This window comes from Choloepus didactylus, chromosome 6 (genome assembly GCF_015220235.1).
Source record: "Choloepus didactylus isolate mChoDid1 chromosome 6, mChoDid1.pri, whole genome shotgun sequence".
NCBI classification, from domain to species: Eukaryota; Metazoa; Chordata; class Mammalia; order Pilosa; family Megalonychidae; genus Choloepus; species Choloepus didactylus.
Genome location: NC_051312.1, coordinates 26029232 through 26051907, shown reverse-complemented (window position 1 = coordinate 26051907; position 22676 = coordinate 26029232). Strand labels below are relative to the sequence as shown.

General features: G+C 35.2%; 2 pseudogenes; both read left to right on the top strand.

The window, feature by feature from the left end:
- Positions 1-333: 333 nt before the first annotated feature.
- LOC119536777 lies at positions 334-1252 on the top strand (annotated as a pseudogene).
- Positions 1253-11310: 10058 nt separating this feature from the next.
- LOC119538389 lies at positions 11311-12224 on the top strand (annotated as a pseudogene).
- The last annotated feature ends 10452 nt before the right edge of the window (positions 12225-22676 follow it).

Here is a 22676-nt window from a genome sequence, read left to right as displayed (position 1 = left end):
TATATATGTTAATATAATCAGTAAAAAAAATAGGCTGTGCTGTGTGAATCTGGCAAGGCTGGGCTCAATTAACTTTGAAATCTTCTCTTCTCACATTTGGAAATTCTATCACCACCACCTAAAACAAACTGGGCTAGCAATTTAGAAATCTGGTGCTGTTCTCTCTTTTGCCTGCATAAATTAAGAAGTTGTATAATTCTAGATAGTTAGGAGTGAAAATTCTCAAATCTTGGTAATTTTTGTCTTAATTGATGCCCTTGTTTACTTCTTAGAGTAGATATGCCACTAAATTATTTTCTCATAATTTTATTCAGGTTTTTCCCCTCTGTGGACATGGAAGTGGGAAGTTGCACCATTCTGTTTGAATTCATTGTGGTGGGTTTCTCCTCCAATCCCCAGTTGCAGTTGATTCTATTTGGAATATTTCTGATGCTCCACTTGGTAACCTTGTCAGGGAGCAGGACCCTGGTTATCTTTATCTGCACTGATCCCCACCCACACCACACATGTACTTTTTCATCAGGAATCTATCTTTCCTGGACTTCTGGTGCACATCTGTATATACCCCCAAAATTCTATCCTTTTGTTTCTCAGAAGATAAAATTATAATCTTGGCTAGATGTGGGGCCCAGTTCTTTTCCTGTGTTTTTGCCTATGCTGAGTGTTATCATCTAGCAGCCATGGCTTATGACCACCACATGGCAATATTTTTTTAACCCATTACAATATTTGCATACAATATCTGGGTCTCTCTGTGATGGACTTATTGCTGGGACCTACTTAGAATATTTCATAAATGCCATGGTCCATACCTGACAACACGTTCCTCTTGAGATTCTATGGTAAAATTAGCATTGACCATTTATCACATGATGGACCACAATTAGTAAAAATATACTGCATAGACACCTTGGTCTATGAAAAAGTCCTCCTGGGTGTGGTGGTCTTTGCAGTTCTCTCCAGCATACTCGCCATCCTGATTTCCTACTTCAACATCCTCCTGACCATCCTGAGGATCTGCTCTGCCTCTGGGAGGTGCAAGGCCTTCTCCACCTGCGCTTCCCACCTGATCTCAGTCATGCTCTTCTGTGGGCCCTTGCTCTTCATGTATTCAAGGCTGACCTCCACCTTTTCCCTTGAGAGAGACAAAGTGGCTGCCCTGTTCTACATCATGGAGAATCTGTTACTTAATCCTGTCATCTGTATCATGAGGAAAAAAGATGTCATAGAGGCTTTCAAGAAAGCAACATAGAGTATAAGACTACAAAGATGATATGTCATCCTTGTACTTTTTGCTAAATTTTCTTATCACATTTTCCTAATTATTGACTTATAGACATGTTTGTAATATATTTGCAATATTTCAAATAATTCCCACAACTTATACTGAAAAAATGTGTGTAAACCATATTTTAATTTTTATTGTTATCTTTTGAACATAACCTACTTCAACCTATTTTATTGGGTTGTGAGTTTTAGCAGGATAGTATTTTGCTTCTTTGCTGAAATAGATTTCTGTTAAAATTTATCCTCTTGTTTTTTGAATTCTTATGCAGATATAAAATGATATGGATTTTGTGTGTATGTGTATGTATGTGGCTTGACTTTGAAGCTTGGTAAGCAAATTTTATTGGATGAAGAGAAGATAAGAGAAAGTTTCTATAATAGACTGCTAGAAATTTGATTCTAGATTTTAGAAATATTTATTTTCTGTGGTGCCCAACCTAATACAGCTACTGCTATGATAATTACAACACAGTAGGTTAGCATAAGGAATGTGATTTATTTGTCTGACATTTTCAGAAGCTGGGATTCTTGCTTCTTCCCAGAGTTTGATGGCATTCTGGAGGGCTGGATATCTTAGGATTCCTAGCCTTTCCTGTCATATGGCCATGTCCTCTCCTTTACCTTCCAGGTTGCATTGACTTCCAGCTTCCACTCCTCCAAATGGCTTCTTGTTCCTAAATTCTCCAATAACAGCCTTAACACACAAACTCAATCAGTTGCTCCACGCCTTAACCATATTTTATTGCTCCCATCCACAATGGGTTCACACATACAGGAAAGGATTAAGATTAAGATTTTTTTTTCCTGATGTTTGAACACATTTTACCACAGTGTCCTTTACAAATTCCTTCGTGAAGATAAAATCAAATATATCCAAAGGAGATTTGTAAATCTTTTCTTTACTGTGAACCTGACTTCACAAAGTTAGACAGAATGGCAATTACTTTTAAAATTACCTCAAAAAAAGTTTGTCATATTATAGATATGCACTATCCAAACTTCTAGAAGGTAACAGATAACAGATATTGCAACCCATCTTTGAACAGATACAGGAACTGAAACTGGCTCCCAGACTGATGCATACCACCTGCTCCCATGTCTGAGGGAAAAGAGGAAGTAATGAAGCAGGCATTGTTGATGCAATAATTATTGGATGGTTGTTCCTTAATACTGCTAAAATTAGGCTTATGTATTTTTGTTTGTTTGTTTTCCTGATGCAGCTGATGACTGTTGCCCATCTGCTGTTTCTAGACAGCTGCTACTCAAAGTACTGGCATCATACCCATTCATTCCAGAGGGCATCATAGGTGTCAACATTATCCTCTTAATAAAGCCCAGCACCTCAAATTTATAGGTGGTATCCAAAATTGGTCTATAATTGATCTCAGATAAAATGATCATATCATTACCCAGGAATACAATTTTATGGATGCCACAATTAGTGACAGGAAAAGAAAACTCATAGTTAAATTGCAGCACCCTTGTTGCAGGACAGTTCTTTCCCAGGTATATGTCACCAATTCTAATGTCTTCTACATTAGAATTGGTGTTGGCAGTCAATTCAGTCTTTCAGAAACATTTTCCTGATCACAGTTGCTGTTATAGTTCCTGGGTTACAGAAGTGAAGATCATGATTGGCTCTTAATCTCATGGACTTTTTGTGTAAACAACAGAAATATATAATAAATTAAAAAAATACAAAAACATTTCCAAATAATATTAAATGCTATAATATTAACTTATAGCATTTAATCTTAATACTAAACAAAGTTTTTAAAACTTGCTAAAAATATAAAAATATCATCCTAAAAGCACATAATTATGTCTTTTCTAGGATTCTGCATCAATGCAGAGATTGATTTCTTCCTCAATAATGGGTAATCCACAGTACTCTCCCTCCTGGCACACAGCAATATGTAACCCCCTAGGGGAAAATGAAAACAAGTGGAACAAAAGCAAACAAAGAAATAAAAATCCACTGTATTCTAGAATCAATGATTGTTTCCTTCTTCCAGAAGACTTTATGGAGAAAGCTACTGCTCAATATTTTACATATATCAGATATTATACTAGATATATTATTCAATATTTTATGACAATTCAAGTTAAGGGTTATTACTATTTACTAATGAGAAGCTTGAAATTCAGTTGTTAAACTTGGTTATTGAAAGATTATACCTATTTCTGAAATGAGCACATTAAAAAAAGATTCTGCATTAAAATTACAGGACTAATTGTAACCATTTCACCATATTTACTAGTGCTGAAATTTCTCATCTATTTTTACACTTGCATTATTTTCTAGCAACTGTGTGCCCTCTCTTTTATCATCACAAAATTCTTAATATTCCTTACTCTTTTATTACCACAGAAGTTTTGAGAGTACTTACTAGAAGGATTTGGGGTATATTCCCCAAGCCTCAACAATCTATTAAAATTTTCTTCACAGCCAATCCATAGGTGAAAAAGAAGCAACTGGTCAGTCTTAGAGTAGATTGCCAAATAATACTTAACTCTTTTGGATCCTAGACATATTAAATAATTTGATTTATTGCTTTTTTAAAACTACAGAAATATTTTACAGATCTATATTCTACAGTACGTCTTAAAGTCTGGCCACTAAAACAAAGAAACTGATGGAAAGAAACATCTTTCTCATTGAATTTCTTTTATTAGAAAATAGATAAAGGATTTTTTTTTTAAATATTGCTCCCCAGTCCTTACCTGAAAGATGCCCATTATCACTTAGCACAGATTTGAAAAAAAAAAAAAAATTACATCAATTTAGGTTTTAAATTATGTTAACATAAAGTGTTTATTCAGAGCCTCTTCACATCTTTTTCCTCAAACTTTTGGTCATGGGGTCAACATGGAGAAGACCAGTTTATAAAATGTAGAAATCATTTTGCCTCTTTAAAGGGAATAACTGAAATTTGGGCAAGAACAGATGTAGCGAATAGAGTCTAGTACAAGGGGCTGACATAAAGAAGATCCACAAGATGGAGACAATGACAAAGAGGTAGGAGGCCAGTATGAGCACAGTGGAGGCAATGATATTGAAGGCCATAAGGAAGAATAGTCCAGTCTGGTCTCTCTTTCACACCACATGCTAACTTCACTGGGTCTGGGGCATCACAGTAGAAGTTATCAATGACATTGTCACCACAAATAAAATGTGAATGCGTTGCTGGTCTGTTACTGAGTTGACGAAGACTCCAGTATGGGGATATTTAAATATAAAGATACACAATTTCCTTGATAAGGCTTGAGCATAAAGCATTGGGTAGGAAATGGCACCATAATGATCATAGGCCATGGCAGCCAAGAAGTAACACTCAGTATAGGCCAGCTCAGTGGAGAAGGAGAACTGAGTTAGGCAGCTAGCAAAGGAGATGCTCTTGTGTTCACAGATGCATGTCACCATGTTCTTTGGGGTATAAACAGAGTAATACCAGAGATCCAGGAAAGACAGACTCCCAGTGGAAAAATTCATGGGTGTGTGGAGTCTGGAGTCATTACAGATCCACACTATGAGAGACGTATCTCCCATAGGTCCCCAGGAACACACCAAGGAACACAACAAATTACATCAATTGCAACAGAGGTACTGTGGAGAAGTCCACTAGGACATAGTCTCGTAGTGATTGCTTTGCTCTCCATGGCTCAGAGACCTCACCTACCAGTGAAGTTGAGTTATATTTAATTCCTTCAACAGTTATCAAATGATGGCATTTTCTGGGCCAGGGCCTGGTGATGTGGTCAAAACTACAAGTGTTAGATGGAGGGAAAACTGAAAAGGCATTCTGCCTGATTTGGGCAGATGAAGGGAGTTCCCTGAGACTCAATTCTTTTTGGCAAAATGCTTTTAATACCACAAATGTCATAATGCTGTTGGCAGTCAAGTCAGTCTTTCAGAAAAATTTTCTTGATCCCAGTTGCTGTTATACTTCCTGGGTTACAGCAATGAAGATCATGATTGTCTCTTTATTTCATGGACTTTTTGTGTAAAAGGGAGAAATACGTAATAAATTTAAAAAAAAATGCAAAAACATTTTCAAATAATATTAAATGTTACTAAGAAATCAAAAGTGTATTTTGGAAGAAATATGAACTAGCAGAGACTTTTACGTAAAATTATGGTTCCTGATGGTTGTAGACTCCTGCTGCTCCTCAGGATTTCATAGCTTGGTAAATGACTAACCAGGCAATTAAAAAATATTGTGCATTGAAAAAATTGGGTATTATTTAATATGATGGAGAGAAGTTTTGGGGAGTCTTCGACTTCCTGGGAAAACTGTTTTCAGTCATTATTTTGAGTCATGCCATTTGGGACTGTGAAGAAGTTAAACTAAAGATATTTCCAAACTAAACATATTTTATGTATACTATATGTGTACCTCTGCATATTAAATTCCATATGTACATAAATTCTGAAGTCTTTCTCTTCCATTTGCCCCTCCAAATCAATTCTCCACATTTTTCTATCCTCCTCATCTTTGCTGTAGGAGGTAAGTCTGTATCATTTGTTTAAATGAACTCATCTACCCACCATCTTCTAACGGGTGTTTCCAGTGGTTGTCACTAGCAGTGAGGAAGGTAAAGCATAGTGTTTTATCCTGGTACTTCCTTTCAAGATTGTTAGGTTCTGGTTCTATCCCTGTACAGCCCACAGCTTCTGCCAGAGAAAGTTCTATCAAAATTCTTTCTCCATGCTTTTAACTCCTTTTTTTTCGTCAGTATTAGGTATGGTAACAAAGCCATCAGAAGCGAATAGACCAAGAATTACATTATTTCATAGGATTCCTCCATTTCATACACATTTCTTTGTAATTAGTAGCAGAGGCATATTATTGATTCAATCCACCATCTTTATCTCCCTGAGATAAAGTATAGTAATAGAGATTTTCTGCATCTCAATCACAGTGTTTCTCAGTCCCCATTGATATTATTGTATCATGCAACATCCACCTTTGTACAACAGCTTTAAAATCCATTCCCAGGCATGCCCCCAGATCCTACTTATGAGAACTAGCAATATCCCACCTCTCCTCAAGTGTACTTGCCATGTTCTTCAAGAGCAGTGCATCTAATCCCCATCAGGGTTATATCTGGTTATAACTCTCCTTTGGGCCTAGAAGCAAAGAAGTATGTTGAGGGTAAGAACTGAGAAGACGCTGGCATCACTTGCAAGTCAACTGCCCTAGATGGCATCATCAAAGGTTTTGTTCATTTCTTTTCCTGTGGGTAAAACTATTTCCCTGAGATAGAGGGGAAGGGACTACTTTCACAAATCCAGAAATTTCAGGGATATTTGGGATTCAAATTCTCGTCACCTGTGCCTACACATGATGTTTCTCATATATCACTCAGATCCGTCTCATCAAGTCCATTTTTATCCACATAGTACAAGTGCCATCAGCTCTCATTTGTGTGTCTGTAAATCATCTGACCTGGCTCTCTCTGCCTTCAGACTTCTATTTTTCACACTGAGAGGGGATTTTTGTTTTAAGCTTTGTCTTGACCACAGCATGCAGCTTATAAAACTCATCACTGGTTCCCAATTGAAGACATACTCCAAAATCTTTAATATGGGCTAGTCAGTCTATATTTTGTCTGACCCTGCCCACTACAACTGCCTAATTCAATGCTGCTTTTTTTATCTCATTAGGGCCTAGTCACTCTAGATGTGTTTTATTATTATTGTTATTATTATTATTATTAGAGAGGTTATGCATTTACAGAAAATCATGAGTAAAATACAGGATTCTGAAATTCCCCTCCATAGCCCTGTGATTAACACATTGCATTGGTTTGATACATCTGTCACAATGGATGAAGGAATATTTTTATAACCGCACTGTTAACTATATTCAGTGATTTAATTTATGATTCATTGATTGTTTAGTGCAATTTCAAGAACTTTAAAACAAGTTTTTAATTCTATTACCATATGTACTTCATTTTATTTTTCTTCAATTAACAATGACTTTTCTCACCTTGGAGCTTGGCCTTTGATGTACCCTCTGCCTGACCTCTCCCCCCATCCTCTCTGCTGCCTGCCACCCCACCCAATTCACCCTCTTATTAGTGAGCTCCTATTAACATGCTTCTGTTCTCAGACTAAATATTTCAGTTAAATATACCCTAAAGTGCTTCACTATGTCAGCCCTTAGGTCATCTTAAAGATTCTTTGTAGCATTAGTCATAATGTATAATTATAAATTTATATAATTATTTGATCTTTCCCTCTTGAGGCTGTGAGCTACACAAGGATAAATGCTTTCTAAATTTTCTTTTTATTATTTTTGTTTTACTTGCCTTTGATGTTTTTAGTTGACAATGAAAGCTGGGGGAGGGGTGTGTGAGCTTAAATATATTTCTCTTCTTCACACAACCAGTGAATTCTAGACCTGGAATTCATGCTTAGACAAACTTTGTCCTGACTTTGCATCTTAACCCTTACTAAGCCAACCTAAGTCCTTTCTTTGCCTCATTGTTTTATCTCCTTCAATATCTTACTCAGTGCTGGGCACATAGGAGTTGCTCCATAAATATTGCATTTTATGAATGAATAAATGTACTCATGGTCTGATAATGTAGATGGCATTTGCAGTAACCATATGACTTTGTGGTTTTCAACAAATTTACTGTCTCTTAATTTCATCATTGTTAATTAGGACAATTTTATCAAGTGATAGTCATCATGTATCAGGACTGAATTTCTATGGTTCTTGATTTCTCATTATTATTACCATTATTATTACCATAATCATTATGATCTACAAATGATTCTTGAGCATTTGCTATGTGGGCACCATCCTGTTAGGCTACTCTTTTCTGCTAGTTTCTTTTTATATAAATGCATAAATGATACAAATTAAATAAGCTTTTGTATGTTAATTTGACCAATTATATTCCTGAAGAATGACCTCTTCCAGAAAGACAAATAAGCCTTATAATTTGTTGCTTAGCATAAAAACAGAATTGAAGATCTTTATATTTAGCAGCATATCCCTAAGGGATGCTCAAACTTACATGTTCTCCAAGGATTTTTACCATTGGAAGGAGGATGCTTGGAGTGAATAGAGGCCCTTTCTATTCTAAGGCAAGGTGGGAAATTCTGGAACTTCATCCAAATTCAAATGAAGTGCCTATTCAAATTCATGACATGAAGTTTTGTGTTTAATCAACTAGAGGAAAAAGTATAGTAAATCACAATATAGACAAAAGACAAAAAGATTCTCCGTGTAACCAGATCTTAATATGATTCTACTTCTTTGAAATAAAATATTTTTCAAATAATATTTGATGAAAAAAGATAAAACTTCCCAAGTGTCCTCTCTTCAGTCCTTTCTTCGTCTGTCAGTGAAATAGTGAATTAGATGTGACTTGACATCCTTGGTTGATGTTTTCATTGTCATAAATCCTCTATGGTCCTCATCAACTGCTTTCCCTGATGTTATGTTGCAGGGTTTGTGTTAATCCTTTGAGTAGGTTTATGTCTAGAAAAATTGAATGGGGTCTATCTTTCATGACATTAAAATGTTTCTTTTTCTACATAATGCATCGGACAGGAGCTCCTTAAAAGAAGAAGTGAAATTATATGCCTTTCAGGATAATACTGTATGGCTATAATTAATGTATAATTCAAGGAATACCTGGTTAACATACCAAAGGGAATGTCAGACAGCAGGTACTTTTATCCTTGAAAGAGCTGAGAAATCACATTGAGATCAGCTCCTTTCCATATCTAAGAGGAAGATACTTCTTAGAAAGATTTCTGGTGAAGAGAGATGTTTGATAGATGGGAAGGAAGGAGAGAATTTTTTTTTCATGGAGAGAGCTTTCCAGCAACCCTGAATCTAACAAGGCATGCAGCTCAAGAAAACTCTCCTTTGTGTCTCTATAGCTAATATTGTATATGGAAACTATTAAATAATTATGGATTATATTTCACTCTTTCTCATTATAAGGCATCTCTGGAGAAATGATTTTTGAAGTTAGTATCAAGAAATGTAATATGTTGCCTGAATTAATGGTTGATTATTTGTCTTATGGACATCCTTAATTGTATACACTGGGCTGTAGGAAGTGTCAAATCACTTCAGGTCCACCAAGAGCCATGGATTGGACATTTTGGTGTGTGACAGGATTTATCTTTGTTTCCACTTTATGCATTGTTCATAATATTCCTCTTCACATGGATGAACATTTAATTCATGCTCTTTACTTGTATTTTGTGTTTCACAGTAACCACCTTAAAGCCATTTTTACATGTATAAGTCTTGATATACATATTCATATATATAGATATATGTATATATTAATTTGATACTTTAATAATTGTTGAAGAAAACAAAAGAAATTAGGGAAGAACTCTGTCTTACAATTTTCATTTCAAACTCCTCTTTGCAAACAAGCACATCAATTTTCCAGCTTTTGTAAAAATTCTCTTTTTGAAGAATTGGCGGTTTCTTTATGAAACACTGCAAAGGTCTGGGAGTCATACATGGGCATAAATGGAAATCCTTGGGGATTAATGCAAATATATCTGAAGGAGGAATTTTCTAAGATGAAGTTATAAAATTAGAGAGAAATCAACATCTAATTTAAATTTCTAGTTTTTCAATGGACATTCTTACATCTGTGATCTCATTAGAATTCATAAAATTCTACTGAACTAAAAAAGGCAAGTGAGAAAATAGAGTTCAGTTGGGGATATTTCATTTAAACATGATAGTGGCCAGCTGAGAACAGAATGCAGGTCTTCTGATTCTGGACATTTGGCTGCTTTCAAGAATACACTTTGTTAAGAACAAAATTACCATTCAACAGCCCTAAACTCTGAAGGAACTAAAATGTCACTTCTGACAATCCTCTTTTAGTTATAAGGAAGAATTTTTACTTTAACATAGTTAGGAATAAAACTTTTTGTTTTAATGATCGCATGTTATAAATTCTTACCAATCTAATGGGACTAAATTGTCTCTAATCAAATTGGAGGATTTTTAAGAGAGAACTCTTTACTTTTTTAGTATAATTTTAGGTCTGTTGCCTGGCATAATGGCCAAATTAAGATTTTTTTTTCCTAGTTAAAAAAATTATTAAGCCATGTTCGTACAGCAGAAATGCTAGGCATTCTGTGAATGGAGAATCCTGGTGATTACAATTTTGTTCTTTATTGGATAGTGACATAGGGTCCTCCAGGTTGTCACACAGACAAGCAGAGATGGTGCTTCCCCCATTGATGGCAACATTCCAGTTTCCTGCTTTTACCCCTAAGGGAAAAGGATTCCCAGTGTTCCCTCACCACTCAAATCACTGTGCCAGCATTACTTACTTCTTAATTCTTTAAAACATTCCACCAGTAATATGAACACAAGTATCCATCAATTAATATTTTCTTACTTTTCCTCAGGGGGTATTTGAGGTTCATAAATGTACCCAAGGAAATTTTTATACAAGAATTTCATATTTTCTACTCCATTGCAAACTTTGTGCTGAGTTATGGAGAAAAAAAGGTGAATTAAATATAATTATTGCCCTCAAAGAAATTATAGTCTAGTGACCTTCCAAATTATTCCAAAATATAGTTAGTAGAATAAATTTAATTTTTCCATGCAAATCTCTGAAAAAAAGGCAAAGGGAAGCTATATCAGAGCAAATTTTAAATTCTCTTCTTTCATATTGTTTATATGGCCCCCAATTAACCTAAGTAAAGCAGAAGAGAAAATAAGCTACTCACACTCCCCAGAAAATGATGAAAAATTATGTAAAACATCTAAGATGACATACACTTTGTAATGGGCATCATAACAGATCTTTTGACAACAGCACAGGACTGGTTCCCCAGCTATCCAGAAATGAGTAACAGCACGTCTTACCATAAGCCATTTACATGTGTCAATTGGGATTTTTAATGATCTAAAATGGCAAATGATGGGAAGAGAGGGATGTTGGCTTTTAAGTCATGGCATACTTATTGGTCTTTTCCCAGAAAGGGACTTCAGAAATCCAAAGTCAATGGAAGAGAAAAATTTCACCAAAGTGAAGGAGTTCATTCTTTTAGGGTTTACAGTTGACTTGCAGTTACAGAGAGTACTCTTTTTTATTTTCCTCATAATTTATGTATTCAGTCTCTTGAGGAATATCACCCTGATTTCTCTGATCTGTGCTGATTCTCGACTACACACACCTATGTATTTCTTCATTGGGAACCTGTCATTTGTGGATCTCTGGTATTCTTCTGTCTATGCCCCCAAAATCCTGATAATCTGCATCTCTGAAGTGAAAAGCATCTCCTTTGCTGGCTGCTTGGCTCAGTTTTTCTCCTCTGCTGTGCTGGCTTTTGATGAGAGTTATTTGTTGGCTGCCATGGCTTATGACCGCTACGTGGCCATCGCCAACCCCCTGCTTTATTCCCAGACAATGTCCCCAAGGTTATGTGCCAGTCTTGTTGCACCTTCATACTTTGGTGGCTTTCTTATCATCACCAGCAAAACATTTACCCTAAGTTTCTGTGGCAACAATGTCATCGATGATTTCTTCTGTGACCTGCTCCCTCTTGTCAAGCTGGCATGTGATGTGAAGGAGTGCTCTATTTCATACTGGCCTCCAACTTCATCACTCCCACTGTACTTATTCTTGCCTCCTATCTCTTCATCATTGCTGCCATTTTGAATATCCACTCTACCCAAGGTGGTCAAAAGGCTTTTTCCACTTGTGGCTCACATCTGACAGCTGTCACCTTGTGCTATGGCTCAATTCTCTTCATTTACTCCAGACCAAGCTCTAGTTATACCCTGGAATGGGATAAAGTGGTGTCCGTGTTCTATACTGTGGTTATTCCAATGTTGAACCCTTTGATTTATAGCTTAGGAAATAAAGATGTGAAAGCTGCCCTGAAGAAAATGTTGGATAGAGACAAGGTATCTTAAATGAAAATAATTAGTAAACAATGATGCTAAATTTTACAAATTATCTCCATATTTTTGTAAATATCTTGAAGCCTCAGAAACAAATACAGCAAGTGAACAAGATGTCATCAGATAATGTGACACATCTGTTTGTTTTTTGTATTTTAAGCTGTTTACTAATGTATCTGAGTGTGTTTTGAAAATATTGTTGGATACATAGGGATGTGTCTTTTGGAAAGGCTGCTTTCTGTTTTCTTGGAAAATAGTCTATAACTTCTCATATTTTGAAATATTTAAAAGAAAAGCTGATTTTTTTTTTACTTCCACTTGTCAGTTCATAGATTACCTGCATGTATTTTTAATCTTATGTGTAAATTGGAACAATAAAATTGGTTGTGGAAATATTGGTAGGATTAGATGGTTTTATGACTTACTTTGAATCATGTCATTTGTTGGAGAGAAATCAGGAGGGTAAATTGAGAAATCTTACTTCAAAAGTACTATACTTCTTTTTGAGAGAGAATTAATTTGGATTTTTAAGAAAATGTATAAAATTAACTAGTAAAAAGTTTCATTTATTTATTTTTCTGATTCTTGCTTGCTGACTTGCCATGATATAAAGACAACAGACTTGCTTAGATCATGAGAGAACCCACATATCTACTGAGGTCTCTATGAGTTCCCAGCAATATAGTTTCCCACTAAGATTAAAGAATCAATGGCAGAACTATAGCAAGTGTATGAGAGAGACAGAAATAGATGCTATATGATAGACAATAGATGATAGATAGATAGATAGATAGATTTAAAATTAAAACTTTAAACCTAAGGGCAAGATTCAGAGTGACATTTTCTACTGGGTAAAGCAGTGATGTGTAAACAACAAGATTTGCTGAATGGTTGTATTTCTTTGCTAGTTCAGTTTTATTCATGATAATTTATAATTAAAATGGATAATATTTTATTGTGATGCATGATATTTCATAGTTGCAGCAACATTTTAAAATATAAAACAAGAGGTTGTGCCAACACTAAAAAGTCCCTGTTACTGGATTACAAGATAGATAGGTGTTTGCTGACGGACAAGACAAGGAAGGATGGCCTGAGCAGAGCAAAGAGCACATGGCAAGGAACAAAATTATGGTACATGACATATTCTAGAAATCAAATGAACACTACTTCAAAAGTCTTTCTATGATCAGAAACATTTAATATTTATGTTCTGACATACCCTAAAGTCAATTTTTAATGGAACACTCCTTATTTCATCATATCCTAAATAATTTACTATCCTCAAACTACTATTGAATTATAATTGAGTCTTTGGAGTCTGAGGTAAATTATTCTGGGTTGTTGCATGGAATGCATCCCAAAGGGCTGTGGAATAAATACATATATCAAATCCAGCAAAGACAATCAAAAAGATCAGAGGAGAGGAAAAGGAGTGACATTTTCAGGAAATTGTCTTTCTGAACAAGAATAAGTACCTGGGATGAAGACAGCAAAGTGTTTTGGCCTCAGCTAACATCCAATTTATGGGAGTGAATATATTCTGGCCCCTGAGCAAATACCAGACTGAATTTCCAATTTGAGATGAGGGTCAGATACATCATCGGATGGCACCCTATTTTAGAAGACCACATATGAATGTGTAAGTGTGCATATGGGTGTGGGTGTGAGTGGGTGTGTGTGGGTGTGCATGTGTGGCACCAGAGGGATCCTTTGAGAGCCAGGTCAGACTCAGTAGCCCCATTCCACTTAAGGATAAAATTATTCCTGAATATAAACACAACTACCCATTTATCCTTCCTGGAAGTACTTACAGAGTATCAGTTAGTAGGCACTGTTCGATGTGATGGAGATATCTCACTAAAAAAAAATTGCTCTTCCTTTTTGGATGTTACATTCTTGTGTGAGAAAAAGGTAATAAATTTTGTAAGTGGGAGTTAGAGGATCCAATTGATACAGGGGAACACAGAGTAAAGTAGAGCATAGTAATAAGGATGGAGAGTGTTGGTGGAGGTTAGCCTGGAATTTTAAACAGAGTAATTAGAACAATCATTAGTGAGAAAATGACATTTGAAAGGGATTTAAGAACATGTGGGTGTGCCATGCAATTATTTGGGAGAAGTATCTTCCAGGCAGAGGAAATAGACAATTCAAAATCTCTTATGTAAGGACATGGTTGGAATTTTTGAAAAACAGAGAGAAAGCCAGCTAGGCAGGAGCAGAGTAAATGACGTGGCAGATGTTAGGAGGTAAGAATACTTATTAATGGAGGGTCAGCTTATACAGAAACCTGGGTGCCTTGTATGAATTTGACTTTAGAGTAAAATGGGAGCACTTACAGGGTACAGGAGAGATATGATGCTACATTTTTAATTTTAAACTGTACATAAAATTGTAATAAAAGATATCCAAATTGGAAGGGAAGAAGTAAAACTTTCCTTATTTACATGGGATATGATCCTATATGGAGAAAATTCTGAAAAATCCACAAAAAAGTTACAAGAAATAATAAATAAATATAGCAAAATGGCAGGGTAAAAGATCAATACCCAAATATCAGTATTGTTTTCACACACAAGCAGTGAGCAATCAGAAGAAATCAAGAAAAAAAAAATCCATTCATAACATCAACTAAAAGAATCAAGGATTTAAAGGACTTGTATGCAGAAAACTACAAAACATTGCTTAAAAAAATATTAAAGAAGACCTAAATAAATGGAAGAACATTGAATCTTCATGGATTAGAAGACAAAATATCATTAAGGTGTCAATACTGTCTGTTCTAGTTTACTAATGTTTCTGGAATGCAAAACACCAGAAACGGATTGGCTTTTATAAAAGGGGGTTTATTTGGTTATATAGTTACAGTCTTAAGGCCATAAAGTGTCCATCAACAAAGTGTACCTTCACTGTAGCATGGCCCATGCCATCCAGAAAACCTCTGTTAGCTGGGAAGGCACGTGGTTGGCGTCTGCTCCAAGTTCTGGATCCAAAATGACTTTCTTCCAGGATGTTCCCCTCTAGGCCATAGCTCCTTTTAAAAATGTCACTCTTGGTTACTCTTGGGGAATTTGTCCTCTCTTAGCTTCTCCAGAGCAAGGGTCTGCTTTCAATGGCTGTCTTTAAACTGTCTCTCATCTGCAGCTACACTCTCTCAGCTTCTTCAAAGTGTCCCTCTTGGCTGTAGCTCCTCTTCAAAATGTTACTCTTAGCTGCACTGAGTTCCTTCTGTTTATCAGCTCATTTATATGGCTCCAGTGATTTAATTTAGACCCACCCTGAATGGGTGGGGTAACACCTCCAGAGAAATTATCCAATCAGTCATCAACCACAGTTGGGTGGGGCACATTTCCACAGAAACACTCAAAGAATTACAATTTAATTAACACTGATATGTCTGCCCACACAACATTACATCAAAAATAATGACATTTTGGGGGGCATAATACATTCAAACCAGCACACTATCCAAAGCAATTTATAGATTCAATGCAATTCCAATCAAAATTCCAACAACTTGCCAGGAATTACCAATTTTCAAACTTATTACAAAGACACAGTAATCAAAACAGAAATGTATTGGCACAAGGACAAACATATAAACCAATGGAATATAATTGAGAACTCAGAAATCAATCCTTGCATTTTGACTAACTGATTTTTGACAAGGTGGCAAAGACCACTACATTGGGAAAGAATATTCTCTTCAGTGAATGGTGCTGGGAAAATTGGATCTCCATTTACAAAAAAAAAAATGAAGGGGTATCCCTACCTCATGCCATGCACAAAAATCAATTCAAAATGGACCAAAGACCTTAATATAAGAGCTAGAACTATCAAAATCCTAAAAGAAAACATAGGGAAGCATCTTCAGGACTTTGTGTTAGGCAATGGTTTCTTAGAGTTTACACCCAAAGCACAAGCAGCAGAAGAAAAAAATAGATAAATGAGACCTCATCAGAATTAAACACTTTTATTCATCAAAGGATTTTATCCTGAAGATAAAATGACAATCTACACAATGGGAGAAAATATTTGGAGGCCACATATTTGATAAAGGATTAATATCCAGAAATATAAAGAAAAAATCCTTCAGCTTAACAACAAAAAGACAATCTAATTTAAAAATGGGCAAAAGACTTGAACAGACATCTCTACAAAGAAGATATTCAAATGCCAGAACGCACATGAATAGTTGCTGATCATTAGGCATCAGGGAAATGCAAATAAAAACTTCAATGGGATACCATTTCAAATCCATTAGAATTGCTGCTATTAAAACACACACACACACACACACACTCACACACACACACACAAAATAACAAGTGTTGGAGAGGATGCAGAGAAATAGGAACACTCATTCATTGCTGGTAGGAATGTAAAATGTTGCAGTTGCTATAGAAGACATTTTAGTGGTTTCTCAAAAAACTAAGTAAAGAACTACCATATGACCCATAAATCCCACTACTGGTTTTATACCCAAAAGAATTGAAAGCAGGGACTCAAACATATATGTGCACAAATGTTCATAGTGACATTATTCACAATTGCCAGAGGATGGAAGCAACTCGTGTCCATTAACAGATGAATGGATAACTAAAAATATTGTGTGTGTGTGTGTGTGTGTGTGTGTATACTGAATGAAATACTATTCAGCATTACAAAAGAAATAAGTACTGATAAATGCAACATGGACAAATTTAGAAGACATGTTGAATGAAATAAGCCAAACACAAAAAGACAAATATTGTATGATCTCACTGATTTGAAATAATTAAAATAAGGAAACTCATAGAGTCAAAACCTACCAGCAGCTGGGTTGGGGGATAGGGAATGAGAAGTTCAGGCTTAAAATGTACAGGGTTCCTATTTGGAGTGATGGGAATATTTTGGTTATGGATGGTGGCCATACTAGCACAACACGGGGAATGGCATTAACAGCTCTGAAATATATATCTGAATATGATTAAAAGGGGAAATGTTATATGTATTTGGTAACAGAATAAAAATTAAAAAAAAATCTATGGGACTCCACTACACAAACAGTGAACCCAAAATTAAACCATGGACCTTAATTAATAGTACAATTATAAAATGTGCTATCATCAATTGTAACAAATTTTCCATAGCAATGCAAGTTGTTGGTGTGGTATATGAGAATCCTGTATTTCATTCATTATTGTTTTGTAAACCAAGAAATTCTCAAATGAAGGAAATAAAAAGTAAAATTGTATACCCCATAATGGAATACTAGACAAAAATGAGAATGAATAAATTAATCATGCCATGCAACCCTGTAAATGAATATTAGAAACATGATGTTTTATTAAAGAAAACAAAAGTGTTGCATATTATATGATTTCCTTTATATAAATCTTAAAAACAAATAAAATTAACTTGTGTTGAAAGTCAAGATAGTGATTACATTTTGTGAAGAGAGGGGATGAAGATGGCTTCTCTTATGCTGATTTTTTAAAACTGTATGTAAAATTTTAATAAAAGGCACCAAAATTGGAAGGGAAGAAGTAAAATATGAACAAAAAATGATTTTCACTTCAGTGGCTTTCCTTAAAATTGGAAGGCACTCTAGAGAATTGCACTTAACCTATACCTAGTGGTAAATGACTTTAAGTCCAGTAGAGACAGCTTATTTGAATGGGCAAGCATGCCATACTAATCAATGTATACCTGTTCCCAATTTTGCAAGGTAGTCAAATAGAATGAATATAATGAAATAATTCCTGCCTTACCTTTCCTTTAATTATCTGCCATACTAAGAATGGAAACTTAGACAATCAGGAATGGACACCTTAGGATGAGCGTTTTCCACTGAAAATAGCCCAAATAAGGCAATGCAGCTTAGATATCCAATAAAAATATTTCCTTACTTACTTCTTCTTTTGGCCTGTATAAATTCCATCTCTCCACTTCCTGGGTTGAGCTGCTTTCTACATGTGTCTTGGATGTAACACAATCTATGAATCATAAACTGCTCACATAATTTCTCATAAATAATATTTTGTCTAATATTTTGTCTTAACAGTAGCCTACACAAGTATGGTTTGCTCTGCATCCTTGCCAAAACTAAGTTGTTGTTTTTTTTTTAATTTTGCCATTCTAGTGGATGCTTAGAGGTCTTTTCTCCATGACCTAATTTTACTATCATCTGTACCATTCTATTCCTCACTCTCTATCCCAAATCCTTCTTTATGGACCTTCGTTCTGTTTTCTGCACACACGAGGGTCATGCACTTGGGATCTTCATGCTTGCCTGCTGATCATCATTTGGATCACCAATGAAATGTCACCTTCTTAGAGATGTGCTTGTGACCACCAAGGTCAGAGCAGTACCTCTCCCCCACTTACCCTTTCTCTTCATATCCAATACAATCTCCTTCATGGAACATTTTAGTGCCCAATTTATTCATTTATTTATTCACAATTTTCCTTGCTAGAACTTGGACTCTTGTAATTTTGTGTGCCATTGCTTAAACCCCAGCACCTACAAGAGTGTCCAATGCATAGTAGGTCTTCAGTTAGTAAGTGTTGACTACTGACTAACTGGTTTACCAAATAGGACTTGCTTGGGACAATTCAATACCTAACCCATTATTAATCAACATTCACCAATCACAAATGGGGTCAATCTCTGCTTCTGGCAAACCATGGCTCATATTCCCTCAGAATCTCATTTTTCTTCAAGGGACCTGCAGGATTTGTCATAGGTCTCTCGGTTGATCATAGCCTTGACAATGAACATTTTAATATGAGCTATATTCAAGTGCTTTTGACATTACTTATGAACTATAAAAACCTAGAAAATGTCTGTCCCCTTTAGATTTCAGTTTACACATCTGTGAAATTGGAATAAGTGCAGTTCTCTCTATCTTACAGAGTTAAGAGGATCAAATGAGAAATATATGTTAATGGTACCCTATCTCCTATGTATCATTATATCCTTTGCATACTAGGTAGCCTCCATAGAAATTCTGGAGTAAATATCCCATGAAGGGGATGATACCAGGTGAAGAGCTGGTCTGGAAAACATCAGCTTTCTCAAAACACAGCAGAGCTGGACATTCTGGAAGATCATTGAGGAAAATGGTATTTTTAGACTCATTCCATGCATGAGCTCCTGAATGTTGGAATATAGTAGGAAGGAAAGTTGAAGTGTCAATTTGAAATTCCATATTTTGGTCTTAGATTTGCCTACATCTGCAAATGTTATATACTGTTTTCAGTAAAAGTATTGGAAAATAAGGCATACAGGCATCATCTGGGGAGTTTGAAAAATAATTATGTCTGAGTACGTCCACAGAGGTTTTGATGTAACTGACCCAGGGTAAAGTTTGTACATTGATGTTAAATGCCCATGATATTAAAAACAATCTGAGAATCACCAGATTAAGTGATATGATTATTTGAAAAAAGAAAAAAACTACTTGGCTCAAAACAACTTGGTTTTTTGTACATGGAAGACGCTTAATTAATTTTCATTTTTCCCCACCTCCTTATCTCTTCCCTTTCCTTCTCCCTTGCCCCTGGTCATTCTTTCCCTCTCTTGAACCTTATAATAAGCAGAAATATAATAGTGTATATACTTTCTGGCCCATTTTAAAGATGAATAAACTGATAATAGAGGTGAAATAGCATGTTCAAGTTTACATGTCTAGTAAGTTCAAGAGCTGGCTTTGCTGCTGCCCTTGCGAACAGTATGTAGTTAGCTGTGATGAATAGAAGAGGGGTATAGACCATGCCTTGAGCAGGGAAATGAAGGTTAACATTTGCTAGGTGGATAATTGAGAGTAGAATATAATTAAAGCTATCTCGATCTTCCTACTGATTCCAGGAAATGGTGTTGGGTTTGGTATGTACGTGTACACATGAGGAGGAGGTCTCTGAAGCCTTCATTTTTTACGTGTTGCTGTTGTTATGACAAATGCACCTGCTTTTTATGATTACCAGTGTGAAGCAATACATAAGGATGGGGAGCCAGTGGTCACTCTGGAAGGCATGTCACATGTAAACTGTGGAAAATGTTCATTTAAGGGGCAGGAGCAGAGGAGCAAAGGAGCAACTAACAAATGAAGCAGGAATGCTTCAGAACAAATTAAATTTTAGTTATAGATCTGGGACCTTATCCTTCAAGAATCTAAAAATTTGCCTAACATCCTGAAATGAGAAAACTCAGATGATTTAAGGATTTCATCTTGTATGCATTTTTTTAGTCTATAAAAGCTAAATTGGATTACAGCAACATCTAATTTATGGTTATCATAAAAGGAAAATTATTTCATCTCCATGGAATTTGCATTTTTTGCACATGGATTTCACATCTGCTTTGTCTTTTACTGGTTTCTATTTGCATGCAATGTGGAGAGGACAGGTATGAAGCAGAGTATTTCCACACATCACTTATCACCTTAAGGTATGTTTTGTCTGCTCTGCCTATGTTCATAATGGCCTATTGATATTTCAAAAACAAAATAAAATAAAATCTGCAGTTAATTAACATGGCTGCTTTGGAGTTAATCAAAGTTTAGTACCAATTATGGCTCCTGTAAGTACTTGGACTTTGAGAAATTTGTATAGTTTCTCTGATCTTCAGTTTCCTCATCTCCAAAATGGTGTGAATAAATTTAGTAATTTTGATAATGTAATTTACTTTTGGCAAAGTACCTAGTAAAATATTTCTCATGTAATAGAGTCACAGTAGGTGGTGATATCTTTTTTTTTTTTTTTTTGTATTCTTTTCTTCTTTGTAGAGACACATTTCATTGGAAAAAAAGGTGATGTATTTGCCTGTAGTGAACTTTAACTTTTGTTTTCGTGTTTCCCAGCAGTAACATTCTTGCTGATGTTAGGTTTTTCCCTCTTTCATGGCATTTATCTATCAAATCTGAAATTCTCCTATGTGCTTTATGAAAACCAGTGCCTGACTAGTTGCACAAGAGAATTTGTCAACCTAATTCACTCCAAGTGGTAAATTATCAACTACAGTGTATTCATAAGAACTATTAAGATTGTTTTGAATTTAATAAGTAATAATTCCTCTTCCAGTAATAATTTTCATTACCTAGTCATAAACTCCTTATATTCTTATTTTATTATGTGGAGAACAAGATTATGATGCTCTCCTTCTTATTCTTAGTCCTGAAAGTTTTCAGTCCATAAAACCAATTGTTAAAAAATAAATTTCATTTATTGATTAACTGATAACCAATGAAATAATATCACAAATGTTGGCAATACTAAAGGAACATAGGAATTGTGCAAGTTTGTGCAGGCCCTAAGTGTCTCTACAATGATATGTCTGTCATGTACAACCAATGCAATTATGTCTAACAGTGCTTCTTCTACTCTTAGTGAACAAGTATATTTCCAGAAAATTGATTAAATCTGGATTCTGTATAATAATGCTAGCTATAGTTTATTAAGGTCTTACTATATGTCAGACACTATGCTAAAACTCACATATGCACATAGAATCATCAAATTAATCCTATGAAATAAGCAGTAATGTAATTCCCATTTATCATATGAGAAAAGTGAGGTTGAGAGGAGTTAAGAAACTTTTCCAAGTGGCCCACTAGAGAAATGATGGAATCAGAATTCGTATTCAGCTTGTCCTTGTCCAGAGCTTATGCTCTAGACTCTGATGCTATGCCACTTGGCCAAAAATATCACTATTATCTATCAAACCTATCTACTATATTTAAGTAACAAATTAATTGTGTATTAGAGGAAACAATTTCTTCAATTTTTTAAATTGCAAACATTAAAGGGATAGTTTTTAAAAATCCTGAATTTATGAAGGAATATCAGACTTTTGTATTCTGATGGGAAAGATATTTCAAGTTTCTTCCTGTGATCTGCAGAATGGAAAGGTAAGTCATTTGTTCATGTAATACATCAAAGTCCTAATACTGTGTCTATAAGATGCCAGAATAATAACCTGACCTTGAGAATTGTATAAATTAGCCACTCATGCATTCTTGGCATCAATGCACATCAACTGTATTCTTTTCTTTTTAAGTGAATTAACTAATTTTTGAGCATTAAAAGGTGTTATTCAGAATAAAAATATTTAGGGAGTAAATGATATGCTTGACTATATACTTTAACTATAATCATGGCTTCCATGGGAGTGAATTCATTCATAGTCTGAACACAAGACTTACTGAAGAAGAGTAGGAAGGGTATGTTTTAGTATTACCAACAATTCATTGTACTTATCAAGTATGGAGAAGCAAACAAACAAAACATAGCAGCATCCCTAAGACTGGAAACCAATTGAAGAGATATACTAATGACAGATGTTTATGCTTACACACAAACACACACACACACACACAAACACACACACCCATAAGCATAAAATAGAGTATATTTAAAGGATATAAATGCTTTACCTGGGAAGGTTCTTATTAAATCTGTCAAGAGAAAGTATTTAGGGAGAGT